The following is a 13,136-nucleotide window of genomic DNA, read 5'->3' on the forward strand; positions in this document are numbered from 1 at the left end:
CACATACATCAGTATGTATTAGGTCAAGTGTGCCTCCAGATCTTTCAGGCTTACCGTCAAATGGCCACTTAGTCATCTTACCTTGAAGGCAAGGCTCACAAGTGGGAAGATTTTCTACGGTTAGAAAATCCAAAGGACCATCATTTACCAGTCTTGTGATTCGGTTAATACCGATATGGCCAAGTCGGTAATGCCAGAGACACGTGGGATTAACTATATCATGATTCCTTTTCTTGGGATTTTCGACTGACGTAGTTTCGGTTAGGTTAGTTTCTAGAGAAGGATGTAGAACATAGAGACCATTCTCCAGTTCCCTGCATGCGATGAATTTATTATTCCATTTAACAGTAATCATATTACTAAAATAAATAGTATATCCATCAGCACACAGTTTAGAAACAAAAATTAAATTTCTTTTCAAGTTCTGTACATAAAGACAATCTTTAAGTACAAGGACTCCTTCTCTAAAAACTAATTCTATGATTCCTATCGCCGCAGTTGCAACACTTGCAGTCGTTCCCAAGAAAAGTGTCACTTCGCCATCACTCAATCTTCTGCTAACTTTGAACCCCTACAGTGAGTTACAGGCATGAGTTTAAGCCCTGGAGTCAACACACCAAGACACAGAAGTAACTCACATATTAGTTTCTATGACACAAGTTTCGATGTTACCTTTCTTAGATTCCAGGTAGGCAGGAAAGTTCCTCTTCCAGTGGTCGGTCTGTTTGCAGAAGTGACAGACATCAGATGCCTTGTTCTTCTTCTACTTATTGGGTTTGGCAGCCTTCTTCTGGGGCTTCTTTGCCTTTCTCTTTTTCTTGCTCAATTTGTTAGATTCAGCAAGCATAACTACAGGCTCATCCTTCTTTAAAAGATCCTCGGCCCTCTACAATATATTGCTGAGTTCTTGGACGCTGACATTCAGCTTATTCATATTGTAGTTCATAGTGAACGCATTGAAGGAAGAGGGCAAAGAATTCAGGATGGCATCCACTTGCATGCCAAGATCTAGCCCGGATGCAAGAGCTTCAAGTTCGTTAATGTATCCCATCATCCGAAGACAATGGTCATGAACTTTCTGCCCCTTGGACATCTGCGCAGTCATGAACAATTTCAGGACCTTTTGTCAAGTAGAAGGGTTCTGCTCTTCATACATTGTTCTTAGACTGTCCAATATATCCTTGGCTAGTTCGATCAGATCGATCTGCCTCTGTATTGAGTTGTCTAATGAGGCAATGACAAAGCAGCGGGCTAGGGAGTTCTTATCCTCCCAATCTTGGTAGTCCCTCCTACGGGCCTCAGAAGCCCTATCACCTAGACGTTCCGGGGCAGGATTTTTCACCACATTATCTACTTTTCAGAAGTTAAGATCAACATAAGATTTTTGTACCAGTCGGCATAGTTTGGGCCCTTAAGCTTGTTATCATCTAGAAACTTTGCAAATTGACCGTTTGCCATTTTCTGATAAAACAGCAAAAACGTTAGTCCACAACCTTAGTTTGATTCATGTTACCTACATAGATATGGTTTTTAATCTATGTTCCATTCCCATTTATTCATCTCTGAGATTTCCCCTCCCTTCTCAGTGATGGAGATGATGGAATGTCTCTGGAAATGTGGGAAATCACATAGGGTGCGTGAAGCCAACTGTTTCAGCTGCATAACCCCACCACCTTTCTGTGATGGATCATATCCACTCATCAGATGAGTTTCCCTTTGGCCTCTGTCAGACAAGGTTCAGAGCCATTTTCAGGTAAACCTTTCTGTCCAGTGAGTGCACACCCATCATCTTCAGGTTACACCAAGGTACCGTGAGAGAGTTCCCATTTTCTAGTGAAACCCCTCCCACATCGGTCTATGACGCTCCTATCATCTAATGAAACACTCTAACAGATCCAACAGCAAATGGATAGCCCAATTTTATGGTGCGTTTCCTCATTACTCATGGACCCATCATTGTGCTAATGACGGAAGGCTTTAGAGAGTCCATCAAATGGATCTCTCTATCACACGCACTCATATTTGCTTGGAGGGAACAAAATTACGCCCTAGTTCTAATTTAGGTCAAACCAAAGTGGCTCCCACTGACTTTCATAAAGTCAAATTTCTGGTGGGCCTCAATCGGCTAGGGGTTTTGTATGCATCCCTTTTTAGGGTTGTGGGGCCCACCAAGTAGAGAGGGGTCATCCAATGACCTTAAGGGACACCATGGCAATGATGTGCATTCAGCCATGGTGTGCGCAAGAGCCACTAACGAATTAACATGGGCCAAGTGCTTATGGCCCATGGTCGCAGCACATCATACATCCAAACATCATATGTAAAGGAAGAATTGATCCAATCAATTAACTATTGTAAAGCCCATTGAATAGCCCATTTAAAAAACCTAAAGCATTAACAATTAATGTCTACTAGGTATATGGGCTGAATAGCAGTTAGCAGTTCGGCCCATACAGCTTTTCTCATAATTATGGGCTTTTGCAATTTTAACCCTTTAAAACTGGGCTTTACAGGTGGGCCGAATTAATCCCTGTAATTGAACATCAGATTTGGAATAATCAATATGAGAAAAATGGACTGAAAAATAGCCCATTTCGAATCTCAGATTTGGTCCAAACAGTTTTGGTTCAATCTAGTTCGAAATGGTCCAAAACTGATTTTCAATTCAAGAATTAATTCAAGAGAGATCTGAAATTAATAATTTTGATTTTAGACAATCAAAAATCAAAAAATGGATTGTTTGTACCACCTGCAAAATAGAGGTTAATCACAAAAGTTACAGTTTCATAAACTGTAAATCGTAGTATGCGATTTCTCCATCTACAAATCTCCAGCGCCGCCATCTTCTTCCTTTTCTTTAATCAAGAAAAAAATAAAAAACAAAAATCCTATTTCTATTAATTAATTACATTCTTGATCAAATCCTATACATTCAGTCTAGAAAAATAAAAAAAATTATTTATAGACTGAATAATAATAAAAGGAAGAAAAAAGGGTGCACAGACTATCTGCACCAAATCTGCACTATGATCTCTAGGTTCGAACAATCCATTAAATCAAAAATAAATAAAGAACAATTCTAAATAAATTTTTGGATTTAATAGAATTAATTTCAGATCAAACGCCCTTAACAAGAAACCATTTCTTGAAAAAAAAAAGAAAGCAATCTGCGCAAATCTTGGCAGAACATTTTTTGTTCATTTGCGTAGGGTCAGATCTGATTTTCCTTTGGTTCAAGATTCGAACTTGGCTCTGATACCACTGAAAGAATGGTAGGATCCATCTAATGGATGCCATGAAGGGTGCAGAATGGAGGGCGAATTTCAAAAAAATTTCCTACATTCTTCCAACTGGGAATCATATTCCCTAAATTTAGAATACATTATTCATGGATCCTACTTGAACCATAAACAAACCAGATTTGAACCAAAAGGAAACATGAATGATTATACCTGATCCAGAGAAATAATATCACCCAAAGTTGGTGTTCACTCCCAAAGAGTAAACCAAGATCTGTTCCTGCTGAAGATGACACAGCTGTGGATGGAACGGAACCAACAGGGTCCGTCCTACACACTGGATTCTTCACAAGAACCCTCTGGAAACCTTGAACACCGAATCCTTTTGTCTTTCTTGCAAGACTGTTGTCAAGAACTGTTTTCTTGACTTCCTATTGCTGCAAAGATCCTATCTTCCAACAGGGAGTGGTGGCGGCTAAAGGAGGAGAAGTCCAGGGACGAAGAGGGCAGAACTGTCTCTTCTCTCTGGAGTCTGTGAGAGATCAAATCTTAGATTGCAGGATGTGTTTCTTGCTTACTCAAAACCCCTAGTTCGAAATCAGATATTTCTGCTAGGGTTTTCTCCTCTTTCTTCTTGATTAAGAAACCTCCCAATATTTTGGAAGTTATCCCAATCCAAATTAGTATTTGGATAGAGGTTAATCTTAACCCTATCTGTAGATTAAGTTAGTTAACTTCTGATCTTATCAGGAGGTTACCAAATTCAAATCTAATTTGAATTTGGTCTCTTAGAGTGGATAAGGTTAAAGGCCCAATCCTTTTACTAACATTAATCTCAGATTCGCCCCATGAACTGGTGATCATATCAGTCTAGTTCGAAATGGGCTTTTGGCCCATTAAGTGTTCAGTGTTTAATCAGTTTCCAACCTGCTGCCTAGTTGGGCTTCTTTGTATGGCGTGGGACCCAAGCATTGATCTACACACCAGCCACATGGGTTCGGCCCAGCCTTTGTTACAAGGCCCAGCCGAATTCACTGAAAGACTCAATGTCCCCCTTGAGCCCATCACATGGACCCTATGGGCCCAACACTTACATTAAGTGGTCCCTAGGCCAAGCTATCTTATAAAAACCCAGGGACTGTGGGCAGGTGCAAGATTAGCCCATCAGGTATTATCCTAAATGGTTTTACACTTAACCTCTTAGCCCTTAATGATCAAGCACTGCCCGACAAGAGAAGACCTCTCTCTCGGCTGCAAGGAACAGTGCCACACTCTCTACTCACACGGATCTATATATTATTTTTGCAAAACAAAATTCCAACGATTGAAATCAACTGCCAGCAGTTTGGTTTCCATCAGAGAGAGTGCATTCCCGATCATTACCATTGTCCGACAAAGGGGCTGATCCTGTCACTATGACCACTCACTCAGATGAATTCTCAAACTGCCCCAACATGTCTAGGTTTCGACCCCCACTAAGGATCTCACTGATTGACACATCAAAGACAACCTGATGTGTCATAATCAAGTCTAGGGGTCAGGTGTAACTTTCTAGTTTTGCCCATCTATCTCCAAGGTCTAGGGCAATACTGGAAATCTGGTCCGATTCAAGGGTTCAAACAATCCCATACTGCATGTGCCTTGGGTCTTACCCTGATGGCCGAAACAAGCCATCCCAACACTTGGTGGCATACCAGTATCAGCCTTGGTAGGATAAATCTCCCCAGACTTATCCAATGGCTGTGAACATTTAAAACTAACACAAGTTTCTATAAGTGTCCAGTTTTAGGGTCTTACATTGAATTTCACCAAACAACATGAATCTAACATGCACTTTAATTTATTTCCACTAAATAATAAAAGTACATCAAATCCGATTGAAGCTAAGGGCATACAAGACTGTCTAACATTAAGAAAAGCCAAGTGGAACAAAAGAACCCAAAAATCCCAAAGTAACCCATCTTGAACTTAGAAATTGACATAAGAGCCATTATAGCCATTTCAGATTTACATTTTTTACTACTGAGATGTTAGATTAAAACCTAACATGAATAGATTTGAAAACAACACCACTGGAAATGAGAAAACTAAAAAAATCATTGAAATATTGGAATGACTAATAAAACCCTAGAGATCTTCTGGAAAAGAATGATAGATTGAGATTTTGAGACTTCTTACTTGTTTTAGCTTCTCTAAAACCCTAGATATGCGGTGATTTGTCTCAAACTTGCTGTAACCTTTCTTCTTTATAAATAAGATGGTTTTTGAGCTCTAAGGGTGGACATTAGAGAGGAAGAAACAAACAAGAGAACCTTATTCGAATCCATAACTAGTTTTAACAAAAATCTAAGAAAAATTCCAAATCTCTTGGTAGAATTTGCCAAAATTGCCTTATTTCTCCCTACATTCACATCCTAACATTTAAGAAAGGCAAAGACCCTTTCATTAGGGGAGAATATGAGCCAAGCCGAGCCAAATAATTGAGTATTTGAGCTTGGTTTGGTAGGAAACTGCAAGGCTCGAGCTCGGGCTCAAGCTTGATTCGAATTAGAAATGGAGGCTTGAGTTCGGCTCGAGTACAAAATGTATGTGTTCGAGCTCGATAATGAACCGAGCTCGAATTCGAGCTTTCTGAAACACAGTTTGGAAAAATAAAAAACTTTTGAGAAAATAACTTCTGTAATCACTCCTTCATGCATCTTACCTTAAAGTAAACAATTCAATCCAAGGGCTTCTTCAATGGGAAAGAATTAAACAAACCATGTAACAAATAACAATTAGATGATCCAAGCCTTTTTCCTACGGTATTCTTCTTTGATTTTAAATCCCCCATTTAGTGAACTTTTGTTCTATGTCCATCCAAACAAGAGTTGATGGTTTGCCATATAGACCCAAGCAAAGGAAAGCACACATGTTGGGTACAAATTCAGAACGGCTAAGGAAAAAGCATGTAGAATTGCAGAGATAGAGACATTTGAAATGAGCCATCTGTTAGTAGGAAAACTCTAGGCAGATCTCCCATCAATTTAGAATCAGGGGAACGTTTTGGAATTCCAAGAAAGGGGCAAGAAACTAACCTGGTAGTATTTGAGTAATTGAGGCCTTTTCTTGTTGTATGTTAGGGTGAGAAGATCACGTTCCTTGTCAAATGGCACAGGTTCTAGGTGGACAACTTTGATAAACTCAAAACCCTTTAGCTTCCAAGAACAATGACAAGTCAGGACCACCTAAATTCAAGTAGCAGGAGCTCTCATGTCCCAAATGAGTGTAAAGTCTACATTCAGAGCAAGTGAAGAAAAAAAAAACCTTCTTTTCTTTGGCAATCTTGGTGGGAGAGAGAGAGAGAGGTTGTTAAGTACACTGTTAATTTGATGAGAAGTTGGAACTTTACAGTAGGAACTTTCCACATTAGAGGAGATTTCTAAATATTTGGAGTTGATGGGATAGAAAAGAAATGTAGATACATAGATAGATAGACAGATATAGATCTAGAGAGAGAGAGAGGTGCTATTCCTTTAATTCCATAAATACCTTGCAACCCTACGGTATTTTGAGACTCCCCTGGAAAACCCACTACTTTTCCTGCAAATTCAATCCATATAAACACCTCAGTTATTCAGCAAATTTGGAATTCTTTTTAGTAATTGTTGAAATTACCTTCTCAATGATTCAATGTATTCTTCTCTGGACCGGCCCTCCATTTCTTTTAGCTCTTCTTGGTATGTAGATAACTGTGGTAATCACATTCAATTAAACCATTACTAGCATGAAATTAGATGGGAATTGGATGGGCCAGAGACAAAATCATACACAGCAAACTGGACAACTTATCATGAGTAGGGGATTAAGTCGGTTCAGGTTAGGTCTGATTAAGACATCCCTAACCAAATGAGCAGTTGCCTAACCCAAATCCAACCATAAAACATTATGTTGGGTTAGGATCAGGTTTAGTTCTGGTTGGCTTGATTTCATTACTTCCTTTTGCCAAATGTTTTTATTTTTTAGACTCAGTGTTTAAAGTTTATTCAATTTTAGCATTATTACAAGTCATGATGAAACAAGTGGTTGTAAGAATCACTGAATATTCACTACTTCCTTGAATATTCAAGGAGAGATAGGAATATTCACCCTTATATCAAATAGTAGCTGTAAGAATCAAAGAGAGATCGATGAAGCTAAACAACACAAGCACAAGCGGTTGCATTTAATTTAGTCGAGTGTCCTTCTTAATATCTAACAACTTTTGGTGCAACAAATCATTAAATCCTAGTTGTTTCGCAGATTAAAGGGATCAAACAATTACGGATCTGATATCTAACCTAGCAGTAGATTGCAACGAATAATAAACCAGTAGGCTCCTAGCGATTAGGTGAAACAATCATGAACATAAGCATAGAAGAACATTCAATATTCAAAGCATAAATCAAACATTAAAAATTAAATTAGATCTCACAGTTTTGCTGATTCTAAGGCTTCTGTTTCCTTCGACCAAGTATCAGAATTTAGTCATGCATGGTCATGATGAAAACTCAAAGAAGAATTAGAAAAGAAGAGAGGGAGGTGCGTCCACCCAGATCTGATTGTTTTTTCTTCTCTTTTTTTCTTTTCTCTATACTTCCCATTCCCCAAGAGAAGCCTACAAAATCTCTTAAAATTTCTCTCTAGATAACAGTCTTCAACTCTAATTTATCAAGAAAAATATTAAAAATAAGATAAAATAAAGTCTTAATGTAACTAGGAGAAACTTGTGGGCTAAGAGACGTTTCCAGCACGTCAACAGTGCAGGTACAGCTAATTTGAGCCCGATTTCAACCTCGATGCAGTCAGTATATCTCAAAACTCAAAACATGAAAATTGTAGAGGTTTTTCTTATCGTTCCAAATCATCTTGATTCATCTCAATCAGAAATCGGATGAGAGAGTTATACCCAGATTACGAAGCAATGCTGAAACTGTTCAGAATTGCCCAATTAGCTCCGTTTTCACTTAACGCCTCCATTTGTGCCCTAAATCAAAATATAAGAATAATGAGTCCATTTAGGCACTAAATAAGTATAAAACACTAAATATTAAGGGGGAAAAATATGATGTTATGCATTCTCATCAAATCCCCCCACACTTAGCTTTTGCTCGTCCTCGGACAAAACTTGAATTCACTTTCCCAAAAAACACCAAGGTTACAATGCCATCAGTAAAGAACAACTAAGCTCTTCAAGACTCATAACACATCATGAAAAAAATATTCTTAACAACTTTCAATTACTTAATAAATATGTAGACCCTTATGGAAATAAACACTCAACTCTCATGTGTTTGAAGGGTATGTGTTTCGCTCAAATTCATGTCAATAGAAATGATCTACCATAGGCTTGCATATCTTTTCATTCTCCACCATCAGGATCACATGCACAACATGAATCAAAAGAACTTTTCAAGGGTTGTAACTGGGCTTAGGATCAAGGTGGGAAATATTTGGGAATGTAGCTCAAAAGCCATCAAGACTAGTGGAGCAAAAATGAATCAACTAAAGCTCGAATGTATAAGACCTGTAAAACCAATCACTCAATTCAGCAACTTCTTCAATTTTGCTTTAATGCATTGAAACCATGTAAAACTCCTGCATAGGAAAAGAGATTGTTTAAATAAGCACTTTTTGTTTGCAACAGGGAGCAATCCTTTGCAACAACAGCTTCCACCTTTGTATATATAAACAGACCCCTTTCTTGGAATTTTAGGAGAAACATGAATAGTTTGTAACATTAAAGGCAATTTCCTCCATCGCTTCCTTTCTTCTTTACTTTTGATTTTTTCTATTTTTTTTAGAAGAACAATAAAAACATCAACAATGAAACTCACGAATTGAGTACAAAAACATGTTCCATTTCACCGGTTATAAGCCACATCACAAATCCAGACACCCCCACACCCATTTCTTGCACACCCATACATATCAAATGATGAACAATGCTCCACTAGCTCTATGGCTTGGGTAAGGGTATTATCTTTTCCTCGGGTTTAAAGCTTGTAACATGGGTTCACAATGAATGACAAAGGTCAATAAAGCTTAAAGGGGTCCAACAAAGGGAATAAATTATTACAAGGTAGGCTATTTGGCTTATGTAGCTTATAACAAAAAGGGCCTTAATCATGTTCATGCATGCTTGTGTCAATATGATCTTGAAGAGAATCAAGGCAAGTTCTAGAGAAATAAATCCATGGAAGAATATCTCACATGAAAGAAAATAGTGAGACTGATATGGATGTGTCAGTCTAAAGGTTCAAAATCTCACCAACTTTTGTCTACTAAATTTAGTCACCACCATTCTCAAGGAAAATAACTAGACTAATTAATTCTAAGTTGGAAGATCACTTATTCAATCATGTTATGAGCTTTTCAAGCTTAACCGAATCCTGCTCATGGCATGCATAACCAAAAATTGTTGAAAACCACAAAAACAAAGAGCAAAACTTTTTTTTTTTACAAAAACGAATTTAAAACACAACCTAAATCAAATTTAAAAGACAACCTAAATCCCCTCCCCCACACTTAAAACTTACATTGTCCCCATTGTAAGGTGAAATGCAAAGAAAAGGCAAAAATAACCAAAATATAAATGCGAAAATAAGAAGAGAAAGAAAAATGAACTTCCCTTTCTTAATCAGCATAAATCGGATCCTCAAGGCCCAATTGTTCTACATTCTCTACTTGGAAATCTTCATAGAAATGCTTGAGTCTATGGCCATTTACCTTGAACACTTTGGAGGTTGCTAAACTTTGAATCTCAATTGCACCATGAGGAAAAACATTAGTAACAACAAAGGATCCAATCCAACAAGAATGCAACTTATCCGGAAACAAACGAAGTCGTGAATGGTAAAGGACTTTTTGACCAACTTTAAACTCCTTTCTAAAGATCATCTTGTCATGAAAAGCCTTCATCTTTTCCTTGTAAATACTTGTACTCTCATAAGCATCATTACGAATTTCCTCTCACTCTTGTAGTTGCAACTTTCGGTGTTCTCCACTTTCATCCATCTTCATGTTGAGACTCTTGATAGCCCAATAAGCCTTGTGTTCTAGCTCAACTGGAAGGTGGCATGGTTTTCCAAACACCAACCAATAAGGTGACATACAAATGGGCATCTTATATGCAGTCCTATATGCCCACAATGCATCTTCCAAGCGCAAACTCCAATCTTTTCTACATGGATTGACCGTCTTTTCAAGGATGGATTTGATCTCTCGATTTGACACTTCCGCTTGTCCACTAGTTTGTGGATGATAGGCAGTTGACATTTTGTGGGTCACATGGTACTTTCGCAGCAAAGCCTCCATAGTTCGATTGCAAAAGTGAGTGTCTCGATCACTTATTAGAGCTTTTGGAATTCCAAACCTGGAGAATATGTTAGACTTGATAAAATGTGAAACAACTGTAGAATCATTAGTCCTGGTGGCTTTAGCTTCCACCCATTTCGAGACATAATCAACAGCAAGCAAAATATAAACATAACCGAACGATACAGGGAAAGGTCCCATGAAATCGATGCCCCAAACATCAAAAATTTCACAAAATATTATGGGGGTTTGTGGCATCTCATTCCTTTGGGATATTGCCTTTTGACAATGATCGCATGATTTACAAAAAGAGTATGAATCTCGGAATAAGCTCGACCAATAGAAACCACATTCCAGCACTTTTCTCCTTGTCCTCTTAGCTCCAAAGTGACCTCTACAAGCATAAGAATGACAAAAAGTTAGAATAGAAATAATTTCATTTTCAGGCATGCACCTTCTTATCACTTGATCTACACAATACTTCCATAAGTATGGGTCATCCCACACATAATATTTGGCATCACTCTTGATCTTATCTCTTTGAGCTTTAGACAAACTAAGCGGCAATATATTAGTAACCAAATAGTTCATAATATTCGCATACCAAGGTAATGTCACACTTGCAGAGAACAATTGCTCGTCAGGGAACGTTTCTTGTAGAGGAAGTTCTTCCTCCACATGAACCAAATGACTCAAGTGATTTGCAACATGATTTTCTGCCCCCTTTTTGTCTTTGATATCTAAGTCAAATTCATTCAAGAGAAGTATCCATCTTATTAATCTTGGTTTTGCCTCTTTCTTCATCATCAAATAATGAAGAGATGCATGGTCAGAGTAAATAATGACTTTAGTACCAAGCAAATAAGATCGAAATTTCTCTAAAGCAAAAACAATAGCTAAAAGTTCTTTTTCAGTAGTGGAGTAATTTCTCTAGGCATCATTCAAAGTCCCCGAAGCATAATAAATAGCATGAGATGCTTTTTCAATTCTTTGGCCCAAAACAGCGCCTACTGCATAGTCACTTGCACCGCACATTATTTCGAAGGGAATGTTCCAATTAGGAGGTTGGATAGCTGGGGTAGAGGTCAACAGTTCCTTCAGCCAATCGAAGGCCTTTTGACACACCTCATTGAACTCAAAAGCCACATCCTTTTGTAGCAGCCTGCATAGGGGTAATGTGTTTTTGAGAAGTCCTTGATGAATCTTCGGTAAAAACCTGTATGTCCAAGAAAAGAATGAACTTCCCGCACACTAGTGGGATAAGGTAAAGATTGAATAATATCAACTTTAGCTTTATCTACCTCAAGTTTCCTATATGAAACAACATGACCCAAAACTATACATTGTTCAACCATAAAATGACATTTTTCAGAATTTAACACATGGTTAGTTTCTATGCATCTTTGAAGGATTAGTGTAAGGTTATGCAAACAATTATCAAAGGAGTCTCCATAAACTATGAAATCATCCATAAAGACTTCTATGATATTCTCAATGTAATCTAAAAATATGCTAATCATACACATTTGGAAAGTGGTTGGGGCATTGCAAAGGCCAAAGGGCATGCGACGATATGCAAAAGTCCCTAATGAGCATGTAAAAGTTGTCTTTTCTTGATCCTCCGGAGCAATTGCAATCTGAAAATAACATGAATAGCCATCAAGAAAACAATAGTAAGAATGACTAGCTAACCTTTCAAGTATTTGATCAATAAAAGGTAAAGGGAAGTGGTCCTTGCGGGTTATAGCATTTAATTTTCTATAATCTATACAAACTCGTCACCCATTCTGAATTCGGGTAGGAACTAGTTCATCATTCTGGTTCTTTACAACAGTTATTCCAGTCTTTTTAGGAACCACTTGAACTGGGCTAATCCATTTGCTATTTGAAATATGATAAATCACTCCAACTTCAAGAAGTTTGAGGATCTCCTTCTTCACTACATCTATCATGGGTGGGTTTAACCTTCTTTGTGGTTGATGGGAAGGCTTTGCTCCCTCTTCAAGTAAGATACGATGCATGCATGTAGACGGGTTGATTCCTTTAATATCCACAATTCTCCATCCAATAGCCGTCTTATGTTCCTTAAGGACCTGCATGAGCTTTTCTTCCTGCAGTGCACTAAGGCTAATGGAGATGATCATTGGTAACGTCCCTCCTCTCCAAGAAACACGTACTTGAGGTGACTAGGGAGAGGCTTCAAATTTGGAATAGGGGCTTGCAAAATAGAGGGTAAAGGTCTCCTGTTAAAAATTGGTAACACAATATAAGGAATGTTACCTAACTGTTGTAACTTCGGAATATCATTCAATGCTGCAACAGTTTCCCGCAAATCAGTACTCAAGATTAACTCATCTTTCTCAATATGCTTACCAATGGAATTTTCCAATTCATCTTTCCCATCAAGTTCAAAAACCTCTTGTGCTAGAGAATCAATCATATCTATAGAATAAACAGGATTATCATCACTAGGATACTTCATGGCATCATAAATATTAAACTTAATAATTTCACCATCAAATTCCATGGTGAGTGTGTCACTATGAACATCTATCTTAGTCT

At 37.9% G+C, this 13,136-nt stretch overlaps 1 pseudogene; it reads right to left on the minus strand.

Annotated features, from left to right (window-relative positions):
* Positions 1-9,893: 9,893 nt before the first annotated feature.
* Positions 9,894-11,929, minus strand: LOC148846118 (uncharacterized; annotated as a pseudogene).
* Positions 11,930-13,136: the final 1,207 nt, after the last annotated feature.

The sequence above is a fragment of the Nelumbo lutea genome, chromosome 7 (genome assembly GCF_056320005.1).
Source record: "Nelumbo lutea isolate HS-2025 chromosome 7, American lotus-T2T, whole genome shotgun sequence".
NCBI lineage: Eukaryota > Viridiplantae > Streptophyta > Magnoliopsida > Proteales > Nelumbonaceae > Nelumbo > Nelumbo lutea.